The sequence below is a fragment of the Mustela lutreola genome, chromosome 1 (assembly GCF_030435805.1).
Source record: "Mustela lutreola isolate mMusLut2 chromosome 1, mMusLut2.pri, whole genome shotgun sequence".
Lineage (NCBI taxonomy): Eukaryota > Metazoa > Chordata > Mammalia > Carnivora > Mustelidae > Mustela > Mustela lutreola.
Window position 1 is genome coordinate 197,852,967 of NC_081290.1, and position 27,133 is coordinate 197,880,099.

Here is a 27,133-nt window from a genome sequence, read left to right on the forward strand (position 1 = left end):
GTAGACCCCCCTAGGCATGTAATCATTGTAGTCAATGACACTGGCATCCATCCTGATCACGAAAATGACATCCAAGAACTCCAACATTCGCAACTTCCTGGATCTTCTTTCACATAACTGCTACCTGAGTTTTGCAACAAAAACATCATCAGACTATAAATCTCACCTTCCCATGTAGTGGCTCAATTTTAATTATTTCTCTTCCTTCCTTTCTTCCATGATTTTCCCCTTTTTATTTATTTATCTTTCTTCCCTCCTGATATTTACATCTATACCAGCCTAGTTTCAAAGATACTTTTTTAAAATTTTTTTAAAATTTATTTTCAGCATAATACTATTCATTGTTTTTGTACCACACCCAGTGCTCCATGGAATCTGTGCCCTCTCTAATACCCACCACCTGGTACCCCAACCTCCCCTCCCCCTGCCCCTTCAAAACCCTCAGATTGTTTTTCAGAGTCCATAGTCTCTCATGGTTCACCTCCCCTTCCAATTTCCCCCAACTCCCTTCTCCTTTCTATCTCCCCATGTCCTCCATGCTATTTGTTATGCTCCACAAATAAGTGAAACCATATGATAATTGACTCTCTCTGCTTGACTTATTTCACTCAGCATAATCTCTTCCAGTCCCATCCATGTTGCTACAAAAGTTGGGTATTCATCCTTTCTGATGGAGGCATAATACTCCATAGTATATATGGACCACATCTTCCTTATCTATTCTTCCGTTGAAGGGCATCTTGGTTCTTTCCACAGTTTGGTGACCGTGGCCATTGCTGCTTAAATATTGGGGTACAGATGGCCCTTCTTTTCACTCCATCTGTATCTTTGGGGTAAATACCCAGGAGTGCAATTGCAGGGCCATAAGGAAGTTCTATTTTTAGTTTCTTGAGGAATCTCTACACTGTTCTCCAAAGAGGCTGCACCAACTTGCATTCCCACCAACAGTGAAAGAGGGTTCCCCTTTCTCCACATCCCCTCCAAAACATGTTGTTTCCTGTCTTGCTAATTTTGGCCATTCTAACTGGTGTAAGGTGATATCTCAATGTGGTTTTAATTTGAATCTCCCTGAGGGCTAGTGATGATGAACATTTTTTCATGTGTCTGATAGCGATTTGTATGTCTTGATTGTAGAAGTGTCTGTTCATATCTTCTGCCCATATTTTGATATGATTGTCTGTTTTGTGTGTGTTGAGTTTGAGGAGCTCTTTTTAGATCCTGGATATCAACCTTTTGTCTGTACTATCATTTGCAAATATCTTCTCCCATTCCGTGGGTTGCCTCTTTGTTTACTTGTCTGTTTCCTTTGCTGTGCAGAAGCTTTTGATTTTGATCCCAAAAGTTCATTTTCACTTTAGTTTCCTTTGCCTTTGGAGACATATCTTGAAAGAAGTTGCTGTGGCTGATATCGAAGAGATTACTGCCTATGTTCTCCTCTAGGAGTCTGATGGATTCCTGTCTCACGTTGAGGTCTTTTATCCATTTTGAGTTTATCTTTGTGTACGGTGTAAGAGAATGGTCGAGTTTCATTCTTCTACATATAGCTGCCCAGCTTTCCCAGCACCATTTATTGAAGAGACTGTCTTTTTTCCACTGTATATTTTTTCCTGTTTTGTGGAAGATCAATTGACCATAGAGTTGAGGGTCCATATCTGGGCTCTCTACTCTGTTCCACTGGTCTATGTATCTGTTTTTATGCCAGTACCATGCTGTCTTTGTGATCACAGCTTTGTAGTGAAGCTTGAAATCAGGTAACGTGATGCCCCCAGTTTTATTTTTGTTTTTCAATATTTCCTTAGCGATTCGGGGTCTCTTCTGATTCCATACAAATTTTAGGATTATTTGCTCCAGCTCTTTGAAGAATACCGGTGGAATTTTGATCGGAATAGCATTAAAAGTATAGATTGCTCTAGGCAGTATAGACATTTAAACAATGTTTATTCTTCCGATCCAAGAGCATGGAATGGTCTTCCATCTATTTGTGTCTTCTTCCATTTCTTTAATGAGTGCTCTGTAGCTCCTCGAGTACAGATCCTTTACCTCTTTGGTTAGGTTTATTCCCAGGTATTGTATGGTTCTTGGTGCTATAGTAAATGGAATCAATTCTCTAATTTCCCTTTCTCTATTTTCATTATTAAGGTATAAGAAAGCCACTGATTTCTGTACATTGACTTTGTATCCTGCCACTTTGCTGAATTGTTGTATGAGTTCTAGTAGTTTGGGGTGGAGTCTTTTGGGTTTTCCATATAAAGAATCATGTCATATGCAAAGAGAGAGAGTTTGACTTCTTCATTGCCAATTTGGATACCTTTTATTTCACTTTGTTGTCTGATTGCTGTTGCTAGGACTTCTAATACTATGTTGAACAAGAGTGGTGAGAGTAGCCATCCTTGTCGTGTTCCTGATCTCAATGGGAAGGCTGCAAGCTTTTTCCCAGTGAGGATGATATTTGCTGTGGACCTTTCATAGATAGATTGATGAAGTTCAGGAATGTTTCCGTTATCCCTATACTTTGAAGCGTTTTAATCAGGAATGGATGCTGGATTTTGTCAAATGCTTTTTTCTGCATCAATTGAGAGGAGCATGTGGTTCTTCTCTCTTCTCTTATTAATTTGTTCTATTACATTGATTGATTTGTGAATGTTGAATCATCCTTGTAGCCCAGGGATGAATCCCACCTGATCATGGTGAATAATCTTTTTAATGTGCTGTTGGATCCTGTTTGCTAGGATCTTGTTGAGAATCTTAGCATCCATATTCATCAGTGATATTGGTCTGAAATTCAAAGATACTTAAAAAAAAAAAAACCCTAAAGACCTAATTTGTTTTAAATTCTTAGCAGAACTCTAATTAAACAAAACTAGAATTAGAGACTATTTAAAGAATTCAACTGGGGGGGAGCCTGGGTGGCTCAGTGGGTTAAAGCCTCTGCCTTTGGCTCAGGTCATGATCCCAGGGTTCTGGGATCAAGCCCCACATCGGGCTCTCTGCTCCATGGGGAGCCTGCTTCCTCCTCTCTCTCTCTGCCTGCCTCTCTGCCTACTTGTGATCTCTGCCTGTCAAATAAATAAATAAAAACTTAAAAAAAAAGAAGAAAGAAATCAACTTGGATATTTTATGGATACTTTAAAAATACTCATTAAGTTTTATCTAGTGTAATCCTGACCTGATAACCAGACACTAAGATGGCTGCAAGTGAAACCTGCCTCCTAATATTCACACCCTTGTCTCATGTCCATCTTTGAGTGTGGACTGTGCCTAGTGACTCATTTTGATTGATAAAGTAATAGAAATTGGATGGAATATCAGTTCTGTGGTTAGAAAGCAAAAGGTTATGACTTCGTTCTTGCTACCCAAACCCCTTCTACCACCTTCTTAGATTGCACATTTTGATGAAACAAACTATCACACTGTTGAGACCTGAGACCAGCATGCTAATGAACTGTGGACTGTCTTCATCCAGCACCCGACAAAGAACAGAGGGTCTTAGAGAAGACAGGGAGGAGCTAATAAAGCAATAAAGCCTTCCCCAGAAAGCCTTGAGATGACGAAGCCCAATCAACACCTTGGTTGTGGCCTCTGAGATAGAACAGTGGAAGGTCTAGTTAAGACATGACATTAAAGTATGACATTTGAAGCTGCTGAGCTTTGGGATAATTTATTACACGGCAGTACGATAACTAAAGCACCTGGGTAGCCTTTTATGTTTAGTCCTTCTCATCTCCAGTTCAGGGTGTTTTAAAATCCTGCTGCCTTGGAGGCACCTGGGTGGCTCAAGCTTCTACCTTCGGTTCATTGACTTCTCCATGATTTTCTTTCTGCAACTCTACACATTTCAAACTTGCTCCTCCAACACCAGAATTCTCAGCTGATAATCCACCCTGCAATTTTAGTGAGAAGCTGAACCTTCAGCATTGCTGGCTCCCTCCATGTCTCTTCTAACCTCGATGCCTCCTTGTGTTCCTAACCATTTCCCATCTTTACTTCTCTCTCACAGGATGTGTTGGCTCTCCTCCTTTCTGAAGACCACTCGTCTACTTCTCATTATTCTATTCCCTCCTGCCTTCTGTGATTGCTTTCTTTCTTTTTTTCTTAAAGATATTTGAAAGAGAGAGACAGAGCACATACAAGCAGGGGAATGGACAGAAAGAGAGGGAGAAACAGACTCCCTGCTGAGCAGGGAGCCCAATGTGGGGCTCGATCCCAGAACCCTGGGATCATGACCTGAGTGGAAGGCAGACACTTAACCAACTGAGCCACCCAGGAGCCCCACTCTCCCAGGCTTTCTTACAGCAATTAAACTCCTTCCTCTGTTCATTATTCCTGTTCCCATCTTGTAACATCTACCCCTTGGACACAAATATTCTCTCTCCCTCTCCTTTATCCAAAAACAGCCAGCAATCCCTGGACCTATGGATGAAAGATTACTATAAACTTTCCTGTGAAAGAGAGGAGAAGGCAAGGGGGTTAACACTCAGAGACAAAGACCCTTTGCTCTTTTTTGCTCCTACTTTTACTGATGTTTCAGACAATTATAAATTCTTATCACTGTTTCTCAATCACGTGATGTGTGACAAGGGGTCTAACCAAAACTAGGAGGATCTGTTTTGGGGAAAGATATGACATGCTAATCTGCGAGGTCTACTAAACATAGCCTAAGGGACAATGCATACATCTTAGATCACAGGATGGCTGTTGGGGCTTCAGGAAGGCAACTCCCCCAGGCATTCCAACAACAGAGTGGTCCAGCAGCCTTCAGCATTCCCAAGGCCTACGCCCTTCTCCAAAACCTTCCTTTGTCCCCAGCAGCCTTGGTATTACATTTTAGCAATCCAGGTGTCATGGCTGACTTCATGCTCTACCTTAACCCCAAAACTTTGGAAAGTAAGAACAATGACCCCCAAAATAAAGAAGGCAACAACAAATACATGTTTTCTTTCTACTCTAAATTTTTCTTCCTCTCTTTACCAGGAATGGTTGACACTAACTTCCTCAGGTTTCCTTACTTGTTTCAGGAGCCATTTAAGAACCATTAGCCTACTTTCCTGGGAGAGCTGTCCCAGAGAAATATAATTTGTAATTTTCTCTCCTCAGCTTCCATTGAGGAAGTCTTTTTGAAACTTAAAATCATATGTTTGTATCCTTTGATCATTCCATTTTTATCTCCAGTTCTGGGCCTTCCTTTACTTGCTGCTTGAAAGGGGGTCTTAGAAAATGTTCTATCCTCAGGTCCCCTTTATTTATTCTTTGAACAAATATGTAGTAAGCACTTTCTGCGTATTAGCTATCATGCTGTACTATGTCTATCTGTTGTCTTAGATTTTTTCCATCTCCTTTGCCCCCATCATTATTTTGGTTTTCATCATTGCCTGGAAATCATTACATGTCTCCCTTGTTAACACTCCATGGGAGTCCTTAAGGTTACTCATTTTCATATTTCATGTCCTTCAAACCTTAACACTTGAGTCCTACTTTCATCTCTGAGCTTCTGGCTGTGTGTTGTATGTGTTATTCCTTGCACCTGTTTCCTCCATCCCAACCCTCTGCCATCAGCTTACCCTCTGCCAACCCCTTATTCTTCCCTTCCTAAGCCTCCATGATATTTGAACAATTTCTCCTTCGTTCAGACTACTTCTGTTCCACTCTGCTGCATTCTAGTCTGTTCTAACCCCTTCTGGTTCTTTCCATTTCTTCTCTCCCTCCCCTGCCTTCTCCTTCCCCTTCATTGCCTTCTTTTCCTTTTTCTTCCTACTACTGCCATTAGGTGAGTTTATTCCTTTTTTTTTTTTTTAAAGATTTTATTTATTTATTTATTTAAGAGAGAGCGAGATCAAGAGAGAGAGTGCACAAGAGCAGGGGGTGGGGGTGATGGGCCGGGGGTGGGGGGCGGGCGGGTAGAGAGGGGAAGAGAGAGAATCTCAAGCAGATTCTGTGTTGAGCATGGAGCCTGACTCCAGTTGGATTTCATGACGCTGAGAGTAGAACCTGAGGTAGAACCAAATGTCCAACGCTTAACTGACTGAGCCTTCCAGGTGCCCTAGGTAAGTTTCATTTTCCCTACAGTATCTCTCAAAGGATTTGTTTTCAGTCTTGGTAGGGCCCAAGTGTTGATTGACATTTTGAGTTTTAATATGCAGCCAGAGTTAAAAAACAAAACAAAACAAAACAAAACAAAACCAATGACATTAGAGAAGTAATCGTGTTTTCCCATCGATCACCGAATGAAGCCCCACTTTCTTATTCTGGCATTTGAAAAGGTTCACACTGTAGTTGCAAAGTTTGAAAAATCTTAATTCTTAGTACATTCTTATATGGATACTTCTTCAACTAAACTACTGCTATAACCATGCATTACTTGAGATCTCCTGTAACTATATTTCTGCTCATAAAATTTCTATCACCTAGAATTTGCAATTATAGCAAGCTTGATATCACTGCCTCATCCTCATTTCTCCACTTGTCAAAATTCTAGTTGATGCATTCAGAGCTTTTGCAAGGTGTTAAGAAACAAACTAAAACTCCAGCACTTAAAAATTTGGGCAAAGGCCTGAACAGATATTCATAAAAGGTAAATTGCTGATGGCTAGTCAACATAAGAAAAAGATTACTAAATCAAGTACAGATTTAAATGGCAATAAGATACCTGATTATTTCAAATAAAATAATAGTGCTTTTAAAAAAACAATATTTAGTTCTGGCCAGGAGCTCTTGAGACTAGCAATTTCATTTACTATTATTAAGAATATAACTTGTATTTTCTTTTTGGCCATTCATGGAGGAATGTAATGAAAATCCTAAAATCATTTTTGATCTAGTAATTTCACTCATATAAATTTATCCTGAGGAAATGATCAGAAATTCAGACAAAGATTTATATGTTAAGTTAGTTACCAAAGTGTTATTTATCATAGAAAACGGTGAAAAAAAAATGAAATGTCCAATAATAGGAGATTGGCTACATAAATCATTTACATGTTGGAATGTTTCCATTAGAAATAATGTTTACAAAAGACACAATGGTGTAGAAAAATTTGTTTGATTTAAATGAAAATCATCTAACAACTTCTGCACATTATTGTTTGGGAAGAGGACTTCTTCCTTACTCCCAATGTTTCCTTCCTTACAGGGAATGAGAGATACATGTATCAGGGATAATTCTGGTCTTTCTTTGCCCCCATACAAACTCCATCCCATGAAGAGAATAACTTGATAGATGGGTGAATTTGAACATAGAGTTCTTTTTTTTTTTTTGGCTCAGAGAACTCACATTCTGGATTTTCCTATACGTTAAATTTTTAGAAGGACATCTCCTGAAATAGGGAAGCTTGTAGCCATACAGCATTGCCTGTGTGGGTAAATCCACAAATTTTATGTTCAGATACGCTGAATGGTTTGGGCACTATTCCAATTTTGCAGATGGGAAAATTAAGGCTGACTAACTCATGTATTTATCCAGTGTCCCTTAATTAGAAAACTGACTGAGAAAATAGTAGACTTTAGGTCTGACTGACTGGAGGGCTTGGGCTTTTAACTATTAAGGTCACCACCTCCTTGGCAGAAGTGGTGCTTCCCATTTATTTATTTATTGATTGATTGATTTTTGCTTCCTGCTTAAAAACAAACAAAACAAACAAACAAAACCCCTAATTCAGAGTGTAAGAAAGGAATTGACTTTCAAACACTTTTATTTCTGAAATTTCTAGGAACCTTCAGGAAGAACGTGAAGTGTGGAAAATGGCACAGCCAACACTCAGCTTTCAGGCAGTGGTTGTGTCGGAGTGAGGAGCCTGAGGTAAGATGGTGGTTGTGGGAAGCGCTGCTCTTCCTCCTTCCTCCCTGAATGGTGAGTGCCCATGCTGAAGAAGAACAAGGTTCCCGGAGCTCCTTCCACAACTCCGCATTCTTGGGTAACATGCTGCCTTCGGAACTCCAGTAATTACTTGTAAATCCTAGTAAGCCCTGGAAACTCTTGGCCCCTTTGTTCAGACTCGATGTGCTGTGAACTAATAAACCAGAACAAGAAGCCAGTTCTTGGAATCATCTCTTGAGAACAGCCGCCTTCCGTAAAATGCAAGTTTGTTCCCATGAGACATGATGTCTTATCGCAAATATCCATTGTGTGGTGGACCAATGTACAAATGTGTGCACAGCGTGCTTTCATTGTGGTGGAAGCAAGAAGCACCTGGAGACTTGCTCAGCCACGTTATCAGTGGGGGTCAGCGGTACACAGATCAGAGACCTAGTCCAGGAATGATCACACTTCTCTCATGTCAAAAAGCATGTGAAAACACCTCACTTGCCTATAGCACTGAGCTGCACACAGAAGCTAAGAACTGCACAAGATACTTACCATTCGGAGTTTGAAAAAAAAAAAAAAGCCCTCATTCTCGTATTGGGGAAATATAGGGCCAGCTCCAGAGTAAAATGGAAGTGATACCTCTACCCCCTTTGTCTCTGTTCACAGTAGTTACTATGCAGTAATGAACACCAGTCCACGCCCTAGTCAGCTTGCATCTTTGGCTCATTACCCACCAAACATCCCCCCATTCTAGAAACAAAGTCTCACTGAAGGGCCTTCCTAGTTCTTTTCATTCCTCTGAACTGATTTCCTGGATGTGTTGCCCAACCTCTGTATAACCCTTGAAGGAACTCTTTGGGAAACAGTGCTTCCATCAAGCCAGTCTCCTACTTATAAGCCATCAGATGGTCTTTCTTCAGTTATTTGCAAAGTCTAGACATGCCAACCTAGCATGCAAGCTTGAGAAATCATCTTGAGGTATACTGTATCACAAATCCTTCATTTCTTGCTATTGTTCAACACAATGTTTTCTAGCAAGGCTAGATTTTTGACTATCTCCCAAGCATATACATATATATTATACATATATATATTTATATATTAGAGCTCCCCAGATTTTCATCATCCTAGAATTCTTTGTCCCATCTTCTCTGCCCATCCCAAATCCATCTTGCTTAGTATCTCACACCTGATGAGGAAGCACTATCTCATGAAACCATACAGTAGGTATGGAGATCTTTCCAAGTATGGCAATGTTGAGTCTTTGAGAAGAAATGTCTTGTGTTTCATGGGATATTCTTAATTACATACAAATCTTAATGTAAACTGGTGTTCATCATTATTTTCCAAAAAGAAAGGAAGAATTTTAATAGTCAATTACTTTAATAGGAGAGATAGATGAAGAAAGTAAGGCTGACACAGGAGACTCCGTATGATCCCTGGGGTAGGTATCCAAGGGGATACAGAAATAGAACATTTCCCCAAACACATTGACTTACTTTCCTGCTGGTGAACATGAGACCCAATAATGTATCTAATCAGAGCAAAACTGATAGGTGTTCTTAATGATTTTGAAGTTCTGGATACAAGACTGAAAAAAGAAAATAGTGGGAATAACAAGTGTTGCTTTTTCAGCTCCTTTTCCAATTGAAAGTTCTGAGTTTGGCAGGGAAAGTAAGATATGAGTAAAGAACAGCTGGCTGTAGAGATGGTGTCAAAGTAGGATTTGTTTTCCTGGACCACGGCTTTCCAGAACAAAGAGTTCCTGGCAAGAGATGATGTTCATCTCAGAGGGAACGTGGAAGAAGAGTTGCTGACCTGACCAAAGAGCCTGAAAATGAAATTTGTAGAAGAAAGTGAAAAATGTCCAAATAAAACTGCAACACTGGGTGTACTCTTGAGAATAACAATGACACAGAGAGAACCATCATGATGCAGGTTCTACTCTGTTATTTTCGGGAGAAAATGAGAGGGCAGAGGATCAAAAGGCTCTGGACCTAGATGTCTATATTCCAGGTCAGGTCAGCCCCTGCCTCATTCCCCCAGGTTTGCTCTTTGCCAGCTCTCTGCAAAGGAGCTGTTGGTGTGCTTTGGCTGCAGACCCAGACCGTTTGGACTTCTGGTTTGATTTGATACGGGTGAAATGCAATAATAGGCCTAACAAATCTCCATCTTGAACCAAAGGCATGCTGTGCCACGTGGGCCACCACCACCTCCAGGCTTCCAAGTGTTTCTGCCTTCTAGGCTTCCTCTGTCATCCATAGGACAGATCTGAAGGGCCCCAAGGAATCTGGGAATCAGGGAATCAGGGAATCTGAAGGGCCTGGGGAATCTGCATAGATCTCAGTCTGTGCACACCTGCTACTTTGAACCCAGTTTCTGCCTTGGTTTCCTTCTCCAAAATGTCCTTGGTTGACTCACCTAATGTTTTAGCCTTCCTTTTTTTTTTTTTTTTTTTTTTTTTTTTAATAATCAGGGTCATGTTCTGAATTCTAGAAAGTAACTAAACCATAAAATACAAACACTAAGATTAAGAGATTTAGGGTCAGGAAACTGGCATGGAATCCACTCATGCCACTTATGAATCTCTGTGTCAACATCTTTATTCATAATATGTGGATTATTAAGAAGTTAGCACATGTAATGACACTGCTTAATTGATCATAATGACCCAGTACTCCTATTCACTTGAGTGTTATTTTCATCATTATTATTATTATCAACCCAAGGTTCTTCCTGGGGTCTTTCCCCAGAGCTGGTCAGATGCTGGAATCCAGACACCAATGTATGGATCTCTCATTTCTTCTCAAAGACTCACCAACGGCATATTCATTTACCACTTGGAATTGTTCGTCAGTGCCCTCTGTGCCATATTGGACGCATACACGCTGTTCATCAGATCCATTCCTATTTTCACATTGTGCAAAAGAAAACTGTGGCCCAAGATTTTCAACAGCCTTTCCTTATACCCTCATAAATGGGTTTCTACCTACACCCAGCATTTTACTCTACTCTGCTGACCTCATTATGTCAGCTCACAAGCGTGGGAATAAACAAAATCAATTGGGATGCTTCTTCACAAGACAAAGGACACCATTTCATATTCATCACTGAAATTTTAAATGGATGATATTAATGACTGGAATGTGGCAAGAAAAAGAAATACTTATTTGAAAAAGAAAAAAAGACGAGGTTAAGAGTATCAGAACTTTAACTAATAAAAGATGAGCTTTCTAACCAAGTTGGTGAAGAAAAGTAGGAGATGGCTCAAAATCGTTCCCTTTCTTCGGGATTCAAGCAACAATAGCAAACGCATTAAACAGTTATTTATGATAATAATTAATTACTCTCTTTGAGTTTAGGGTCAGTTTTACTGCATGATCTCCATGCTCTGTCTTTTGTGTCCAAGCCTGGGTCATTCAGACTCCAAAAATAGTTATTTCTAAAGGCAAAAGTGTTCCTAATGCAAATGAAACTTACAAACAGAGAAATAAAAGTAGATTTTGACAAAATGCTTTAACACATGGGAAAAAGCAGAATATCCCAAACCCCTAACAGAAACCAAGGCTTCTTTGAAACCTTTAAAACATATCTGTATCCCTATAACTATTTTACATGTTGAATTCCTTTATTCTTCCTAATCTCAGGACACAACTGAGATTGGTCTAGTTAATGGAATAGTTAGCAGATGTTCAGAGACTAAACCCAGATCTGCTCACTTGGTGAGACAGCTGTTGAGGGTGGGAGGTCGGTTCAGCACATAGAGTACTGTGTTCTGTGGAAGGCTGCAGCAGATCTTTCTTCCAGCCCAGGTCACAGGGGACAAGCCTAACACAGAGCTAGGTTGCCAAGCTGAGGACTGGTTGACAGTGTTCCTGAATGCAACAATAAGGAAATCCTGGAATGGATGGTGTTCAGAAGTCAGGGTGGGCAAAATCTGTTTTCAGCCATCATTCTACATCTCCAGCCCCCAGCCTATGGTTCATGGGAAGAAATCAGTCTCCAGAAAAGGATATGGAAATAAATCAAGATCCACAAGGACAGGGAAATTAGTGAGGTTATGATAACACAGAATCAGGTACAGTGCCCCTCAAATAAAAAGACAATAGCTTTTGTTGCTAGACACAAGGTGTGGGATGGGAGGTGGGTGGAGGTTGGGTTTGAAAAACAAGGTGGAATCCCAGTTCCCAGTATCCAGAGCTGACCACAGACATCCATGTATTTCCCTGAGTCTCACTCTCTCCCTAACTCAGCTCTCAGTTCTGATCATGAGATTTGTGAAGAACCCTAGCCAATACCTCCATCCCACTGAAACTGATGGTTTTAGGTGCTATTTTATCATTGTAGAGAGTACCGACTCTGAAGCCAAATTGCATTGTTCAAATACCAGCTCTGCAACTGTGTGGTCTCAGGAAAGCTATGTAACTTCTCTTTAGTTCATTTTGCTTGTTTGTAAAATAGTAATAATAAAGGCATCTATGACATATGGCTGCTTGAGAGATAAATGAATTAACGTAGGTAAAGTTATGAAACTAGTTTCCAAAAGATAGTTATTAAGTGCTGTCCTACAAATGCAACAAGGGAGAGAAGCTTTTACTGAGGGCAGTTATGGTACAAATGCCCATGTCCTAAATGGGGCCATGATGAAGATGGTGGTCATTGTTTACAAACACTTTGCCATTAACAACTAACTCTCTGAATGTCACCACCTTTCAAGATCTTTGTTTTCCTCCAGGTGTCTGTCCACTGCCACTTCTTTGCAATTTTACTTAATTAAGGACAACTTGACTATGGTGTCTTAAGAGGTTCTCAGCTAAGTAACATTCTGCTCTGCAGGAGGCCAAATATGTGAAAGCCACTCATGAAGCCACTGATGGAGGAGGGCAGGTCTTGGAGGATAACCTAAACTCTTGATTGTGCAAATGGGATACAGTCCTTTCCAATCATCTTTGATGTTCCAGTCCCTTAACGCAGATTAGAAATAGAAATATTTCTCCTCTTCATGATTTTATGGTCCTTGTATGAGGGCTCTCGAGAGAAACAGAATAAGAGTTCTGTGTCCATATTCATATATATACCTATAATCTATCTAGAAAGAGGTTTCTAGATATCTATCTACAAAGATATTTCTAGATATCTACTTACCTACCTACCTACCTATAGATATATATCTTGAAAAAGAACTATTATAAGGTAATGGCTCACACAATCATGGAAGCCAAGAATTCCCTCTATCTTCCATCTGCAATCTGGAAATCCAGAAAAGCCTGTGGTACAGCTTGAAGGCCTCAGAGCCAGAGAGCTGATGGTATAGATTCTAATTCAAGGCTGGAGGTCTCAGAAGAAGGAGTATCAGGGGCAGGAGAAGATCAGTGATCTAGTTCAACAGTCAGGCAGAGAGTGAATTCAGTCTTCCTCCATAATTTTCTTCTATTCAGCCCCTAAGTGGATTGAAGGATGCTCACCTACATTGGGGAAGGCCATCTGCTTTACTTAGTCCCTCAATTTCGATGCTGGTCTCTTCCAGGAATAACCTCAGAGACACACCCAGAAATCAAGTTTAACTACCTATGTGGGCATCCCGTGGTCCAGTCAATTTGACACCTAGAGTTAACCACACAGTCCTCAATGGTCATGACAGAGCCAATGTGGTTTAGCAGGAAGAGCAGGGACCCAGCTTAAATCCTGAGCCAATTTTAACTGGGTATCCTTGGGTCAGTCACTTCATCTTTCTGAATCTCCATTTCTTTATCTATTATGTGAACTTCACATTACCCATCATCTGGAGTTGTAACTTAAATTTTATCAGGTATCTAGGGCTAACAGTAAAGTGCCTTCTTATAGATAATCTTCCACCTCCTTCTTCTATTTAATTATTATAGAAACAGATATAGGAGCCTATGCAATTCTTCCAAATGCTTCTGACTCCACGCATCCCTATGCCAGGTGTTGGCAAAATCATCCTGAAGAGGGGCAGGTTTGATTAAGTGGAGGCAGCATCTCTGTTCTCTACCTGTTAGAAGCTTCTGGCATGTGTCCCCCACCTCCAAAGGTGACAGCCAAAAATGTCTCCATACTCTTCCAAATATCCGCCCCCACTTCACTCGTGGGACAGAGTGCAATTTGTGTCTAGATGAGAATAACTGGTCCCTGGACATTATCTGGAAATATCTTGAAGAAAATAAAAAAGATAGATGATATTCAGAGGGAACATAATAACAGCACAAGTTGAGTACTGTGTGGGCCCGTGTTTAACAAGCAGCCTCCATAAAGGTTCTGTGCACAGCATTGGCGTCGGCAGAGTGGTCCCAGAGCGTGAGAAGAGGATCCTGGCTCCTCGGGCATGATCTGTATGCCAGTTTTCTCCTTTGTAAAATGGGGATAAGCATTCCCCAAAGTGGGGCACCTGGGTGGCTCAGTGGGTTAAAGCCTCTCCCTTCAGCTCAGGTCATGATTCCGGGGTCCTGGGATCAAGCCCCACATCGGGCTCTCTGCTCAGCAGGGAGCCTGCTTCCTCCTCTCTCTCTGCCTGCCTCTCTGCCTACTTGTGATCTCTGTCTGTCAAATAAATAAATAAATAAAATCTTTAAAAAAAAAAAAAGAATTTCCCAAAGAGGCTGTGTGTGTGTGCATGTACATGTGTGTGTGCAAGTGTGTGTGCTGTTTAGAGTAGGGAACATACAGTGTGTTGTATGTTTGCTATTACTACCTGATTTTGTTAAAAAAAACCTCACGGAATAGGCATTATTATTATTGTTGTGCTACTGATGAAGATACAGACGTTCAGAGAGGATAAGTGGTAAGTGGCCTGCCTGTAGAGCCAGATGACACAACTGCAGTTATAATTCAGGTCTGTCTAACCTCAAATTCCATTACCCTTATCACTCCCTTTCCCCTGCTCTTAACTATTTAGAAGACTTGTTTATGTCACTATACACTGCTTTCTTTCTCTTTTTATGTATAAAATGGTGCTTATTTTAAAATATTTTATTTTATTTTTAAAATTTTATATATTTAATTGATAGAGATCACAAGCAGGCAGAGAGGCAGGCAGAGAGAGAGAGGAGGAAGCAGGCTCCCTGCTAAGCAGAGAGCCCGATGCGGGGCTCGATCCCAGGACCCGGAGATCATGACCTGCGCCGAAGGCAGAAGCTTTAACCCACTGAGCCACCCAGGCACCCCTAAAATATTATTTTAGGAGCACCCAGGTGGCTCCATCGGTTGAGCAGCTGACTCTTGATTTTGGCTCAGGTCATGATCTCAGGATCCTGGGATGGAGCCCCGTGTTGGGTTTCCTGCTCAGCATCCCCACTTGTCCCTCTTCCTCTGCCCCTCGCCCCCATGTTCTCTCATTCTCTCTATCAAATGGATAAATACATCTTTAAAAAAGTAAAATAGGAGCGCCTGGGTGACTCAGTGGGTTAAAGCCTCTGCCTTCGGCTCAGGTCATGATCCCAGGGTCTTGGGACTGAGCCCTGCATGGGGCTCTCTGCCCCATGGGGAGCCTGCTTCTTCCTCTCTCTCTCTCTTTCTGCCTGCCTCTCTTCTGCTTGTGATCTCTGTCTGTCAAATAAATAAATAAAATCTTTAAAAAATAAAAATTAAAAAAGAAGTAAAGTAAAATATTATTTTAGTCTAGCTTTTTTCGAGATAATTGACACATGGGAATTGTATGTGTTTTTGAGGTAGAAATTCATGTTTTGAGATATGTATTCATTGTGACATGACTACCACAGTTAAGCTAATTAGCATACCCATCACCCCACATATTTACCACTTTTCCTTCCTCCTTTCCTTTCTTCCTTCTTTTTTTTTTTTCCTTCCCTGGGCGCACTTAAGGTTCATCCTCTTAGGAAATGGCCAGTATCCAATCTAGTGCTCGTCAGTGTAGTCTCTGGTGCATACATTCGATCTCCAGAACCTCTTCACCTTGCATAACTGAAACTCTTGCTCCTTTGAGCAACATTTCTGCAGATTTCTCTAATATGAGCTCTGGGTCACCTCTCAGTCTCCCACTCAGCCAGGCTCCATTTTAAATCCCATCGGGTGGGTAACTATACTATCTCCCAGTTCTGAGGAATTAAGTAAAAAAACAAACTTAAAACACTAAGCGCAAGAGCTGGCGTGTAATCAAAATGCAATAAATGGTGGCTACTGTTACCGAAATAACCCTCCCGTTATTAAATATCCACTCTGAAGCAGATGACGCTTCCTGCTCCACATCATGAACCGCTATCCTTGTCTGTAGCGGCTCCTTCCATGGTCAATAATCATGGTCCCTACAGCTAGATTCCTGGAAGCTGTCCTATCTCTTGTACCCTGGCATCTTTGTATTCAGCGATACTAAAGGAAGATACCAGAAGGAAACGTGTTGCTGTTGGGCATCGTGGCAGACCCCTTTCCCTGGTCACCACAGTGTTCCTGACCTCCTTCCCTCCCTTGCCTCCTCCAATATAGAGAGGGGGACAAGTAAATACAGTTTTCCCCTGACTCCTCTGCTGTTTGAGATGGCATAGCCCTTTATCACAGTTCTGACCTGGAAGATGCAGGTCCAAGTTCCCTGGGAGCTCTGAGAAGGCTCATAGTTCACGAACAGGCACAGCTCCCAGCTGTGTGTCTGCAGTGGTTGAATGTGTCTGCTTATTTGAAGATCCAACAACAGTCTTGCTCCATGAAGGAAAGACTGAGGCAATCAGATGAGATTAGAGATGTCGGGGTGATGTGGCCATGGACAAGATCAAGGGAATCCGAGGAAACAGCCCTGACCCATGGTGCTATTGAATCAATAACAGGAAAGCCCTCATCCAGATTATTATGCAATAGAACCAAATGTATATTAGCTGAGACAGTAAATCAGATTCTCTGTTATTTGCAGCCAAATGTATTAATTTTTTTTTAATTTTTAATTTTTTATTTTTTATAAACATATATTTTTATCCCTAGGGGTACAGGTCTGTGAATCACCAGGTTTACACACTTCACAGCACTCACCAAAGCACATACCCTCCCCAATGTCCATAATCCCACCCCCTTCTCCCAAACCCCCTCCCCCAGCAACCCTCAGTTTGTTTTGTGAGATTAAGAGTCACTTATGGTTTGTCTCCCTCCCAATTCCATCTTGTTTCATTGATTCTTCTTCTACCCACTTAAGCCCCCATGTTGCATCACCACTTCCTCATATCAGGGAGATCATATGATAGTTGTCTTTCTCTGCTTGACTTATTTCACTAGTATGATACACTCTAGTTCCATCCATGTTGTCGCAAATGGCAAGATTTCATTTCTTTTGATGGCTGCATAGTGTTCCATTGTGTATATATACCACATCTTCTTGATCCATTCATCTGTTGATGGACATCTAGGTTCTTTCCATAGTTTGGCTATTGTGGACATTGCTGCTATAAACATTCGGGTGCACGTGCTCCTTTGGATCACTACGTTTGTATCTTTAGGGTAAATACCCAGTAGTGCAATTGCTGGATCATAGGGCAGTTCTATTTTCAACATTTTGAGGAAACTCCATGCTGTTTTCCAGAGTGGCTGCACCAGCTTGCATTCCCACCAACAGTGTAGGAGGGTTCCCCTTTCTCCGCATCCTCGCCAGCATCTGTCATTTCCTGACTTGTCAATTTTAGCCATTCTGACTGGTGTGAGGTGATATCTCATTGTGGTTTTGATTTGTATTTCCCTGATGCCGAGTGATATGGAGCACTTTTTCATGTGTCTGTTGGCCATCTGGATGTCTTCTTTGCAGAAATGTCTGTTCAGGTCCTCTGCCCATTTCTTGATTGGATTATTTGTTCTTTGGGTGTTGAGTTTGCTAAGTTCTTTATAGATTTTGGACACTAGTCCTTTATCTGATATGTCATTTGCAAATATCTTCTCCCATTCTGTCAGTTGTCTTTTGATTTTGTTAACTGTTTCCTTTGCTGTGCAAAAGCTTTTGATCTTGATGAAATCCCAATAGTTCACTTTTGCCCTTGCTTCCCTTGCCTTTGGCAATGTTCCTAGGAAGATGTTGCTGTGGCTGAGGTAGAAGAGGTTGCTACCTGTGTTCTCCTCAAGGATTTTGATGGTTTCCTTTCACACATTGAGGTCCTTCATCCATTTTGAGTCAAATTGAAATGGTCCAATTTCATTTTTCTGCATGTGGCTGTCCAATATTCCCAGCACCATTTATTGAAGAGGCTGTCTTTTTTCCATTGGACATTCTTTCCTGCTTTGTCAAAGATTAGTTGACCATAGAGTTGAGGATCTATTTCTGGGCTCTCTATTCTGTTCCATTGATCTATGTGTCTGTATTTGTGCCAGTACCATGCTGTCTTGATGATGATGGCTTTGTAATAGAGCTTGAAGTCTGGAATTGTGATGCCACCAACTTTGGCTTTCTTTTTCAATATCCCTTTGGCTATTCGAGGTCTTTTCTGGTTCCATATAAATTTTAGAATTATTTGTTCCATTTCTTTGAAAAAGATGGATGGTACTTTGATAGGAATTGCATTAAATGTGTAGATCATTTTAGGTAGCATAGACATTTTCACAATATTTATTCTTCCAATCCAGGAGCATGGAACATTTTTCCATTTCTTTGTGTCTTCCTCAATTTCTTTCATGAGTACTTTATAGTTTTCTGAGTATAGATTCTGTGCCTCTTTGGTGAGGTTTATTCCTAGGTATATTGTGGTTTGGGGTGCAATTGAAAATGGGATTGACTCCTTAATTTCTCTTTCTTCTGTCTTGCTGTTGGTGTAGAGAAATGCAACTGATTTCTGTGCATTGATTTTATATCCTGGCACTTTACTGAATTCCTGTACGAGTTCTAGCAGTTTTGGAGTGGAGTCTTTTGGGTTTTCCACATATAGTATCATATCATGTGTGAAGAGTGATAATTTGACTTCTTCTTTGCCGATTTGGATGCCTTTAATTTCTTTTTGTTGTCTGATTGCTGAGGCTAGGACCTCTAGTACTATGTTGAATAGCAGTGGTGATAATGGACATCCCTGCCGTGTTCCTGACCTTAGCGGAAAAGCTTTCAGTTTTTCTCCATTGAGAATGATATTTGCGGTGGGTTTTTCATAGATGGCTTTGATGATATTGAGGTATGTGCCCTCTATCCTTACACTTGGAAGAGTTTTAATAAGGAAGGGATGCTGTACTTTGTCAAATGTTTTTTCAGCATCTATTGAGAGTATCATATGGTTCTTGTTCTTTCTTTTATTGATGTGTTGTATCACATTGACTGATTTACGGATGTTGAACCAACCTTGCAGCCCTGGGATAAATCCCACTTGGTCGTGGTGAATAATCCTTTTAATATACTGTTGAATCCTATTGGCCAGTATTTTGGTGAGAATTTTCGCATCTGTGTTCATCAAGGATATTGGTCTATAGCTCTCTTTTTTGATGGGATCCTTGTCGGGTTTTGGGATCAAGGTGATGCTGGCCTCATAAAATGAGTTTGGAAGTTTTCCTTCCATTTCTATTTTTTGGAACAGTTTCAGGAGAATAGGAATTAGTTCTTCTTTAAATGTTTGGTAGAATTCCCCCGGGAAGCCGTCTGGCCCTGGGCTTTTGATTGTTTGGAGATTTTTAATGACTGTTTCAATCTCCAGACTGGTTATGGGTCTGTTCAGGCTTTCTATTTCTTCCTGATTCAGTTGTGGTAGTTTATATGTTTCTAGGAATGCATCCATTTCTTCCAGATTGTCGAATTTGTTGGCGTAGAATTGCTCATATATGTTCTTATAATAGTTTGTATTTATTTGGTGTTAGTTGTGATCTCTCCTCTATCATTCATGATTTTATTTATTTGGGTCCTTTTTCTTTTCTTTTTGATATGTCGGGCCAGGGGTTATCAATTTTATTAATTCTTTCAAAGAAGCAGCTCCTAGTTTCGTTGATTTGCTCTATTGTCTTTTTGGTTTCTATTTCATTGATTTCTGCTCTGATCTTTATGATTTCTCTTCTCCTGCTGGGCTTAGGGTTTCTTTCTTGTTCTTTCTCCAGCTCCTTTAGGTGTAGGGTTAGGTTGTGTACCTGAGACCTTTCTTGTTTCTTGAGAAAGGCTTGTACTGCTATATATTTACCTCTCAGGACTGCCTTTGTTGTGTCCCACAGATTTTGAACCATTGTATTTTCATTATAATTTGTTTCCATGATTTTTTTCAATTCTTCTTTAATTTCCTGGTTGACCCATTCATTCTTTAGAAGGATGCTGTTTAGTCTCCATGTATTTGGGTTCTTTCCAAACTTCCTCTTGTGGTTGAGTTCTAGCTTCAGAGCATTGTGGTTTGAAAATATGCAGGGAATGATCCCAATCTTTTGATACCGGTTGAGTCCTTTTTTAGGACCGAGGATGTGATCTATTCTGGAGAATGTTCCATGTGCACTAGAGAAGAATGTGTATTCTGTTGCTTTGGGATGAAATGTTCTGAATATACCTGTGATGTCCATCTATCTGGTCCAGTGTGTCTTTTAAGGCCTTTATTTCCTTGCTGATCTTTTGCTTGGATGATCTGTCCATTTCAGTGAGGGGAGTGTTAAAGTCCCCTACTATTATTGTATTATTGTTGATGTGTTTCTTTGATTTTGTTATTAATTGGTTTATATAGTTGGCTGCTCCCACATTGGGGGCATAGATATTTAAAATTGTTAGATCTTCTTGTTGGCCAGACCCTTTGAGTATGATATAGTGTCCTTCCTAATCTCTTATTATATAGTCTTTTGCTTAAAATCTAATTGATCTGATATAAGGATTACCACTCCTGCTTTCTTCTGATGTCCATTAGCATGGTAAATTCTTTTCCACCCCTCACTTTAAATCTGGAGGTGTCTTCGGGCTTAAAATGAGTTTCTTGGAGGCAACGTATAGATGAGTTTTGTTTTTTTATCCATTCTGATACCCTGTGTCTTTAGACAGGTCTTTTAGCCCATTAACATTCAGGGTAACTATTGAGAGATATGAATTTAGTGCCATTGTATTGCCTGTAAGGTGACTGTTACTGTATATGGTCTCCGTTCCTTTCTGATCCACCATTTGTAGGCTCTCTCTTTGCTTAGAGGACCCCTTTCAATATTTCCTATATCGCTGGTTTGGTGTTTGCAAATTCTTTCAGTTTTTGTTTGTCCTGGAAGCTTTTAATCTCTCCTTCTATTTTCAATGATAGCCTAGCTGGATATAGTATTCTTGGCTGCATGTTTTTCTCGTTTAGTGCTCTGAAAATATCATGCCAGCTCTTTCTGGCCTGCCAGGTCTCTGTGGATAAGTCAGCTGCCAATCTAATATTTTTACCATTGTATGTTACCGACTTCTTTTCCTGGGCTGCTTTCAGGATTTTCTCTTTGTCAATGAGACTTGTAAATTTTACTATTAGGTGACGGGGTGTGGGTCTATTCTTATTGATTTTGAGGGGCGTTCTCTGAACCTCCTGAATTTTGAAGCTCGTTCCCTTTGCCATATTGGGGAAATTCTCCCCAATAATTCTCTCCAGTATACCTTCTGCTCCCCTCTCTCTTTCTTCTTCTTCTGGAATCCAATTGTTATAATGTTGTTTTGTCTTATGGTGTCACTTATCTCTCAAATTCTCCCCTCGTGGTCCAGTAGCTGTTTGTCCCTCTGTTGCTCAGCTTCTTTATTCTCTGTCATTTGGTCTTCTATATCACTAATTCTTTCTTCTGCCTCATTTATCCTAGCATTGAGAGCCTCCATTTTTGATTGCACCTCATTAATAGCTTTTTTGATTTCAACTTGGTTAGATTTTAGTTCTTTTATTTCTCCAGAAAGGGCTTTTATATCTCCCAAGAGGGTTTCTCTAATATCTTCCATGCCTTTTTCGAGCCCGGCTAGAACCTTGAGAATTGTTATTCTGAACTCTAGATCTGACATATTACCAATGTCTGTATTGATTAGGTCCCTAGCCTTCGGTACTGCCTCTTGTTCTTTTTTTGTGGTGAATTTTTCCGTCTTGTCATTTTGCCCAGATAAGAGTATATGAAGGAGCAAGTAAAATACTAAAAGGGTGGCAACAACCCCAGGAAAATATGCTTTAACCAAATCAGAAGAGATCCCAAATCGTGAGGGAGGAGAAAGGGGACAAAAAGCATTTCAAAAAGGAAGAAAGAAAAAAAAGAAAAGAAAAGAATTTTAAAAAAAGAAAACGAATAAAGAAAAATATAAAAAAGAAAATATATATATATATTAGATAAACTAGTTAAACAATATTAAAAAATAAAACGGTAAAAGTTAAAAAAAAATTTTTACCAGAGGCAAGAAAAAAAAAATGAAAAATAAAAAAATTAAATTAACTGCAAGACTAAAAAAAATCACAGGGAGAAAGCCATGAGTTCCGTGCTTTGCTTTCTCCTCCTCTGGAATTCTGCTGCTCTCCTTGGTATTGAAACCGCACTCTTTGGTAGGTGAACTTGGTCTTCGCTGGATTTCTTGTTGATCTTCTGGGGGAGGGGCCTGGTGTAGTGATTCTCAAGTGTCTTTGCCCCAGGCGGAATTGCACCGCCCTTACCAGGGGCCGGGTTGAGTAATTCGCTGGGGTTTGCTTTCAGGAGCTTTTGTTCCCTGAGTGCTTTCCGTAGAGTTCCAGAGGACAGGAATACAAATGGCGGCCTCCTGGTCTCTGGCCTGGAGGAGCCAAGAGCCCGGGGCCCCACTCCTCAGTGCACCCTCAGAGAACAGCGCCCAGTTACTCCCATCTGCCTTACCTCCGGCCACACTCCGAGCTCACCGAGCCTGTGGCTGGTTCAAGGTAACACCAAGCTGTGAGCTTACTGTCGGCTCTGTCTCTGTAGCCGGCTTTCCCGTTCCAATACCCGCAAGCTCTGCGACACTCAGACACCCCTGATCCTTCTGTGACCCTGCGGGACCTGAGGCCACACTGACCCCGCGTGGGCTTTGCCCTGGTTTAGCCTCTGGAGTGATGTCCCTCAGTGGAACAGACTTTTAAAAGTCCTAATTTTGTGCTCTGTTGCTCCGCCGCTTGCCGGGAGCTGGCCTCTCCCCCCGGGGTCTATCTTCCCGTCGCTTTGGATTCACGTCTCTGCCAGTCCTACCTTTCAGAAAGTGGTTGTTTTTCTGTTTCCAGAATTGCTTTTCTTCTTCTCTTCCATCTGCCGATGGATTTGCAGGTGTTTGCAATCTTTAGATAAGCTATCTAGCTGATCTCCTGCTAGCTGAAGTAGTTGCAGTCTGCTACTTCTCCACCATCTTGACTCCTCCCCTCGCCAAATGTATTCATAATAGATATAAACAATCATTATGCATTTTCATGGGGCTAGAAGGTGGTGGGTGGGAAATGCACATAATGGGGGTGAAATCCTCTCCTCTGAATGAAGAGGCAGATGACGGGCAGGAGGGATTCAAGAGTTTTCAAGTTCCTGGCAGACACATAGTGATTTTACCATTGTGGCCTCATTGACTCTGCAATAAACCTCTGGTGTTAGATATCGTTTTTTCCTTTTACAGGTGAGAAAAGTGAGATACACCGAGACTACACAACTAGCTCAAAATCACACAACTAGCGAGTGGTAGAGCCAGAATCCGAGCTGAGGATTAAACAATGACAGAGGGGCACCCGGGCGGCTCAGTCGGTTAAGTGCCAACTCTCGGTTTCAGCTCAGGTCATGATCTCAGGGTCCTGGTATCAAGCCCTGCTCAGCACGAAGTCTGTTTAAGACTCCCTCTCCCTCAGCCTCTTCCCCTCCACTCTCTCTCTCTCTCAAATAAACAAATCTAAGAAAAAAAAGAAAGAAAGAAAGAAAAGAAAGAGAGAGAAAGAAAGAAAAACGAAGAAAAAGAGATAGAATTTGTGCACAAAGCATGCTTTACCCAGCACATCAGAATAAATGCCTTATACCTAATAGACGTGCAAGAACAGACGTGCGAGACTGAGGAATGTCTGACCCTCATGACCCTTAATGACTGCCTTCATCTCACCTCAGGCATATGTTTTCGCACCCTGCTTTCCTCCAATAAGCTCTATGAAATCCGTGTCCGTCTGAATAGAATACAATCTTCCTTGACTTGTGTTGCTGTCCTTGGCACTATTTTGCCAACCTGCCTCCCTGCTACGTTCTGGCTGGAACCACCACTTTCCCTGGTCCTTCCAGTAGATACGCTCTTCTCCGATGAACAGGATTTACAAAACTCAAATCCAGATTTCCTAGCAGTCTCAAGGAAATGATTTTGACAGCTGAGTGATGTTAACCAGCTGAGAAATGCAAAACAGAACACAAAGAAAAAGCCCCAGGGATGGTGTGCCTGAAGGATCGCAGCAGTTTTATTAAACCCCAGCAAGCATTTCAGGAGGATGGGCATGGGGCTGGCATGTAGTTAAGTCCCTCTGTTTTCCCTGGATGGTCATCGCGATCCTCTTCTGGGCAGCAGATGCTCGGAAGGAAACAGGATACCAGCACCCTGAGGTTCTGGTTTGGGGGAGGGGTGGCCATTCTATTGGAACGCTACAGAATCACACTGAGGTGTACATTGCCTTGGCTTGGTAGGGGATGGAATTGGAGGTGGGGACACTGGTGGGAGGAGGTTCTCTTGGCAAGCCAAAATCCAAGCAGAGTCTGCCAGAGTCTAATTAGAGGCTGACAGCTTTCTAATGCTATGTCAAGCCCAAGGTTAGCTCCGAAATTGTACTTGCCATCATGCCGGGTGCACCCTTTAGAAAGGCAGCTGGCCACCAGCTCTGCTTCTTCTCTTTTTTTAGTCTTTGGATTCAGCCTGTGACCTCTCTCAGTCCTCATGTCTGCAGGACAGCCACGCTTTTCTCTTTTCCCATCTGGTACCACCACGTTTCTGGTAGACTGGGCTTGGCGGGATCCCAGCTTGGCTTTGGGGCTCACTTCTCACCCAGTAGTCCTAGGACCAGTGTCTAATGAGCGGATGGGGGGAAATGCAAACCACAGAGTCGGGCTGATTGTGAAAGCTGCCATGTCATAAAGCATTTTGAAATAATTTTGACTGCCCCAAGCCTGGGAGTCACCTCTGTTATATTCTGAGTCTTGGTCCTGGTATGGAGGCAAATAACTTATAATTGGAAAGGCCCTAGAAACCATCTCTCATCTAATCTGAGAAACAAAGTTCATAATAAGACACCCAGTTGTAGCTGAAATTCCTCCAATGATAAGAGATTTTGAAGAAGGGCTTGAGGACTGCTGGGTAGTTGAAATAAGAAGACATTAGGGATGGGGCAGAAATGCACTGAGCTTCTTTCTTTCTTTCTTTCTTTCTTTCTTTCTTTCTTTCTTTCTTTCTCTTTCTCCTCTCTCTCTTTCCCTCTCCCTCTCTTTCTTTCTTTTTTAGTGTAATAACATGGAGAAGCCTTTTAGGCACTATGTATAAGGACCAGGCATCCTTACTTGGTTGTAGAATGTACAGGCTACAATTGTGTGTGTGTGTGTGTGTGTGTGTGTGTGTGTGATATGTCACCAGACTTGCAGAAGGTATAAAAGAAACTAGAGCTCCTTCCTTTTATATGGATAGTGCTGCAAACATTTCCCCTGCATTCTGCCGACACTTCAGATTTTATGCAGTCTGTAGAGATGGTTTGCTCCTTCCCTGGTCCCTGGCATGACCTCCATGTTCTGCTGTTTGGGGAGTCTAGTTTTAGAGATTGGAAGCATTGAAAAGGCAAAATACCGCTGAAGGAAAGAACAGAGGAAATATAGGAGGAGGTGAAGGAAGGAGGGAAGTCTCTTTCTATAGGGCTGCAGCTCTCCCAGACCATTACCCCACATTTCAAGTCAATGCTTCTTGGGTTTAGTCCCTTGACCAGCAGTAGCATCAGCCCCTGAAAACTTGTTAGGAATGCAAATTTTCAGACCCCAGCCCAGACTTATTGAACCTCCCACTCTAAGATGGGGCCCAGCAGAAAACCTGACAACTCTCACGCCTCCGTGAAAAGAAGCTCGCTGTGACTGAAGGCAGCCCATTCTCTCTCAGTAGAGTTCCTTTGTGTAGAGTTCCTTTTCTCTCTCCTTATGACCAGCTGAATGGTATTTATATCTCTCAGGCTCCCAGCTCTTTCTTTCCTTTATTGAAATAACCTGGAGTTATGCTTTAATTCAGCCACGATTGCTATGCCCTGAATTTGGCTCCCCAACGTTTACAAGGCCTTTATTATCCCCATTTTAAAGATGCCAAAGACCGAGGCCCAGATAGACAGTTCATCTGGGAAGCACACACTAACTCAGAGCTCTTTGCAGTCAGTGATCAGAATTTCTGGTGATGCTTGCTGAAGCTGACAGTCCTTGCAGGATAAAAATACCTAGCAAATAAAATTCTTAAAGGGAGAAACAAACGCTAATGGAAGGAAATATTCCTGGCAAATACGATGTGAATAATGTTGATGCTTGGTGAGTGTTACTGAATGAAAATATTAGCTGAATAAAAATGCTAACTACAGACACAAATGTTAACAGCTGAACATTGCTGGTAATGCACAGCGGATAATACTCGCTGTAAGAAAATATATTAACTGCAGGAGAAAGGAGAGGAGCCTAGTGATTTATAACAAACACACACCTAGCGTGGAGGGTGCTTCTTATGGTAATAGATTGTTGTAGCATTCATAGCTCAGGTGTCAAAATGCCTCAGCCTGCGTTGGCAGCTTTTATTCAACCCAGCACTCTCCCAAGATGGCTTTACGTTCCAGCCACCAACAGCATGGATTCATTTATAAAAGTATTGTTTCCTACGCTGTCCGGAATTGTTTGCCAAATTGCTCTCCTGTAGCTCATACACCTGGCGTCGCACTGGCACCTGACGCCGCGTCTCACCCTGGCACTATTAGGGGATCGAACTGCGGACGCCCAGGGTCTCCAGGCTTGGAGGCGTGCGGTGACCCTTGTTTAAGGGCCCCCTAGTCTGTAAAGCTACTCTCTTGATCACTCTGCTCAAAGGAAATTAAAAAAAAAAAAAAGAAAGACGTCCGTTGCCGGTCCCTGTCTCTACAAGGTAATTGTTTTGACACGTTGGCTTAATTACATGAACAGAAAGCAGAGTTTGCTGGGATCCACCACAGCGAAATGAAAAGAGCCCTTTTGTGCATGTCTACGCAAATTGACTTTGCAGTGCATTATGGGAAGTGTCAGCTAATGGGGGGAGTAGATTTTTTGTGGTTGTTGTTGTTTGTTCTCTTATTTATGTATTTGTGTGTTTATTTATTTATTTATTTACATTTTGCAGCGAGGTAGAGATTTTGCGTGTCAGCTGTAGATACGGTCCTTCTTCTGAGTACTGGGTTTCTTTTAACAATCCGATCTCCAGACACTCTCTGGGCCTTACTGGGGCGTTAGAGGCTCCAAAGGGTGGATAAT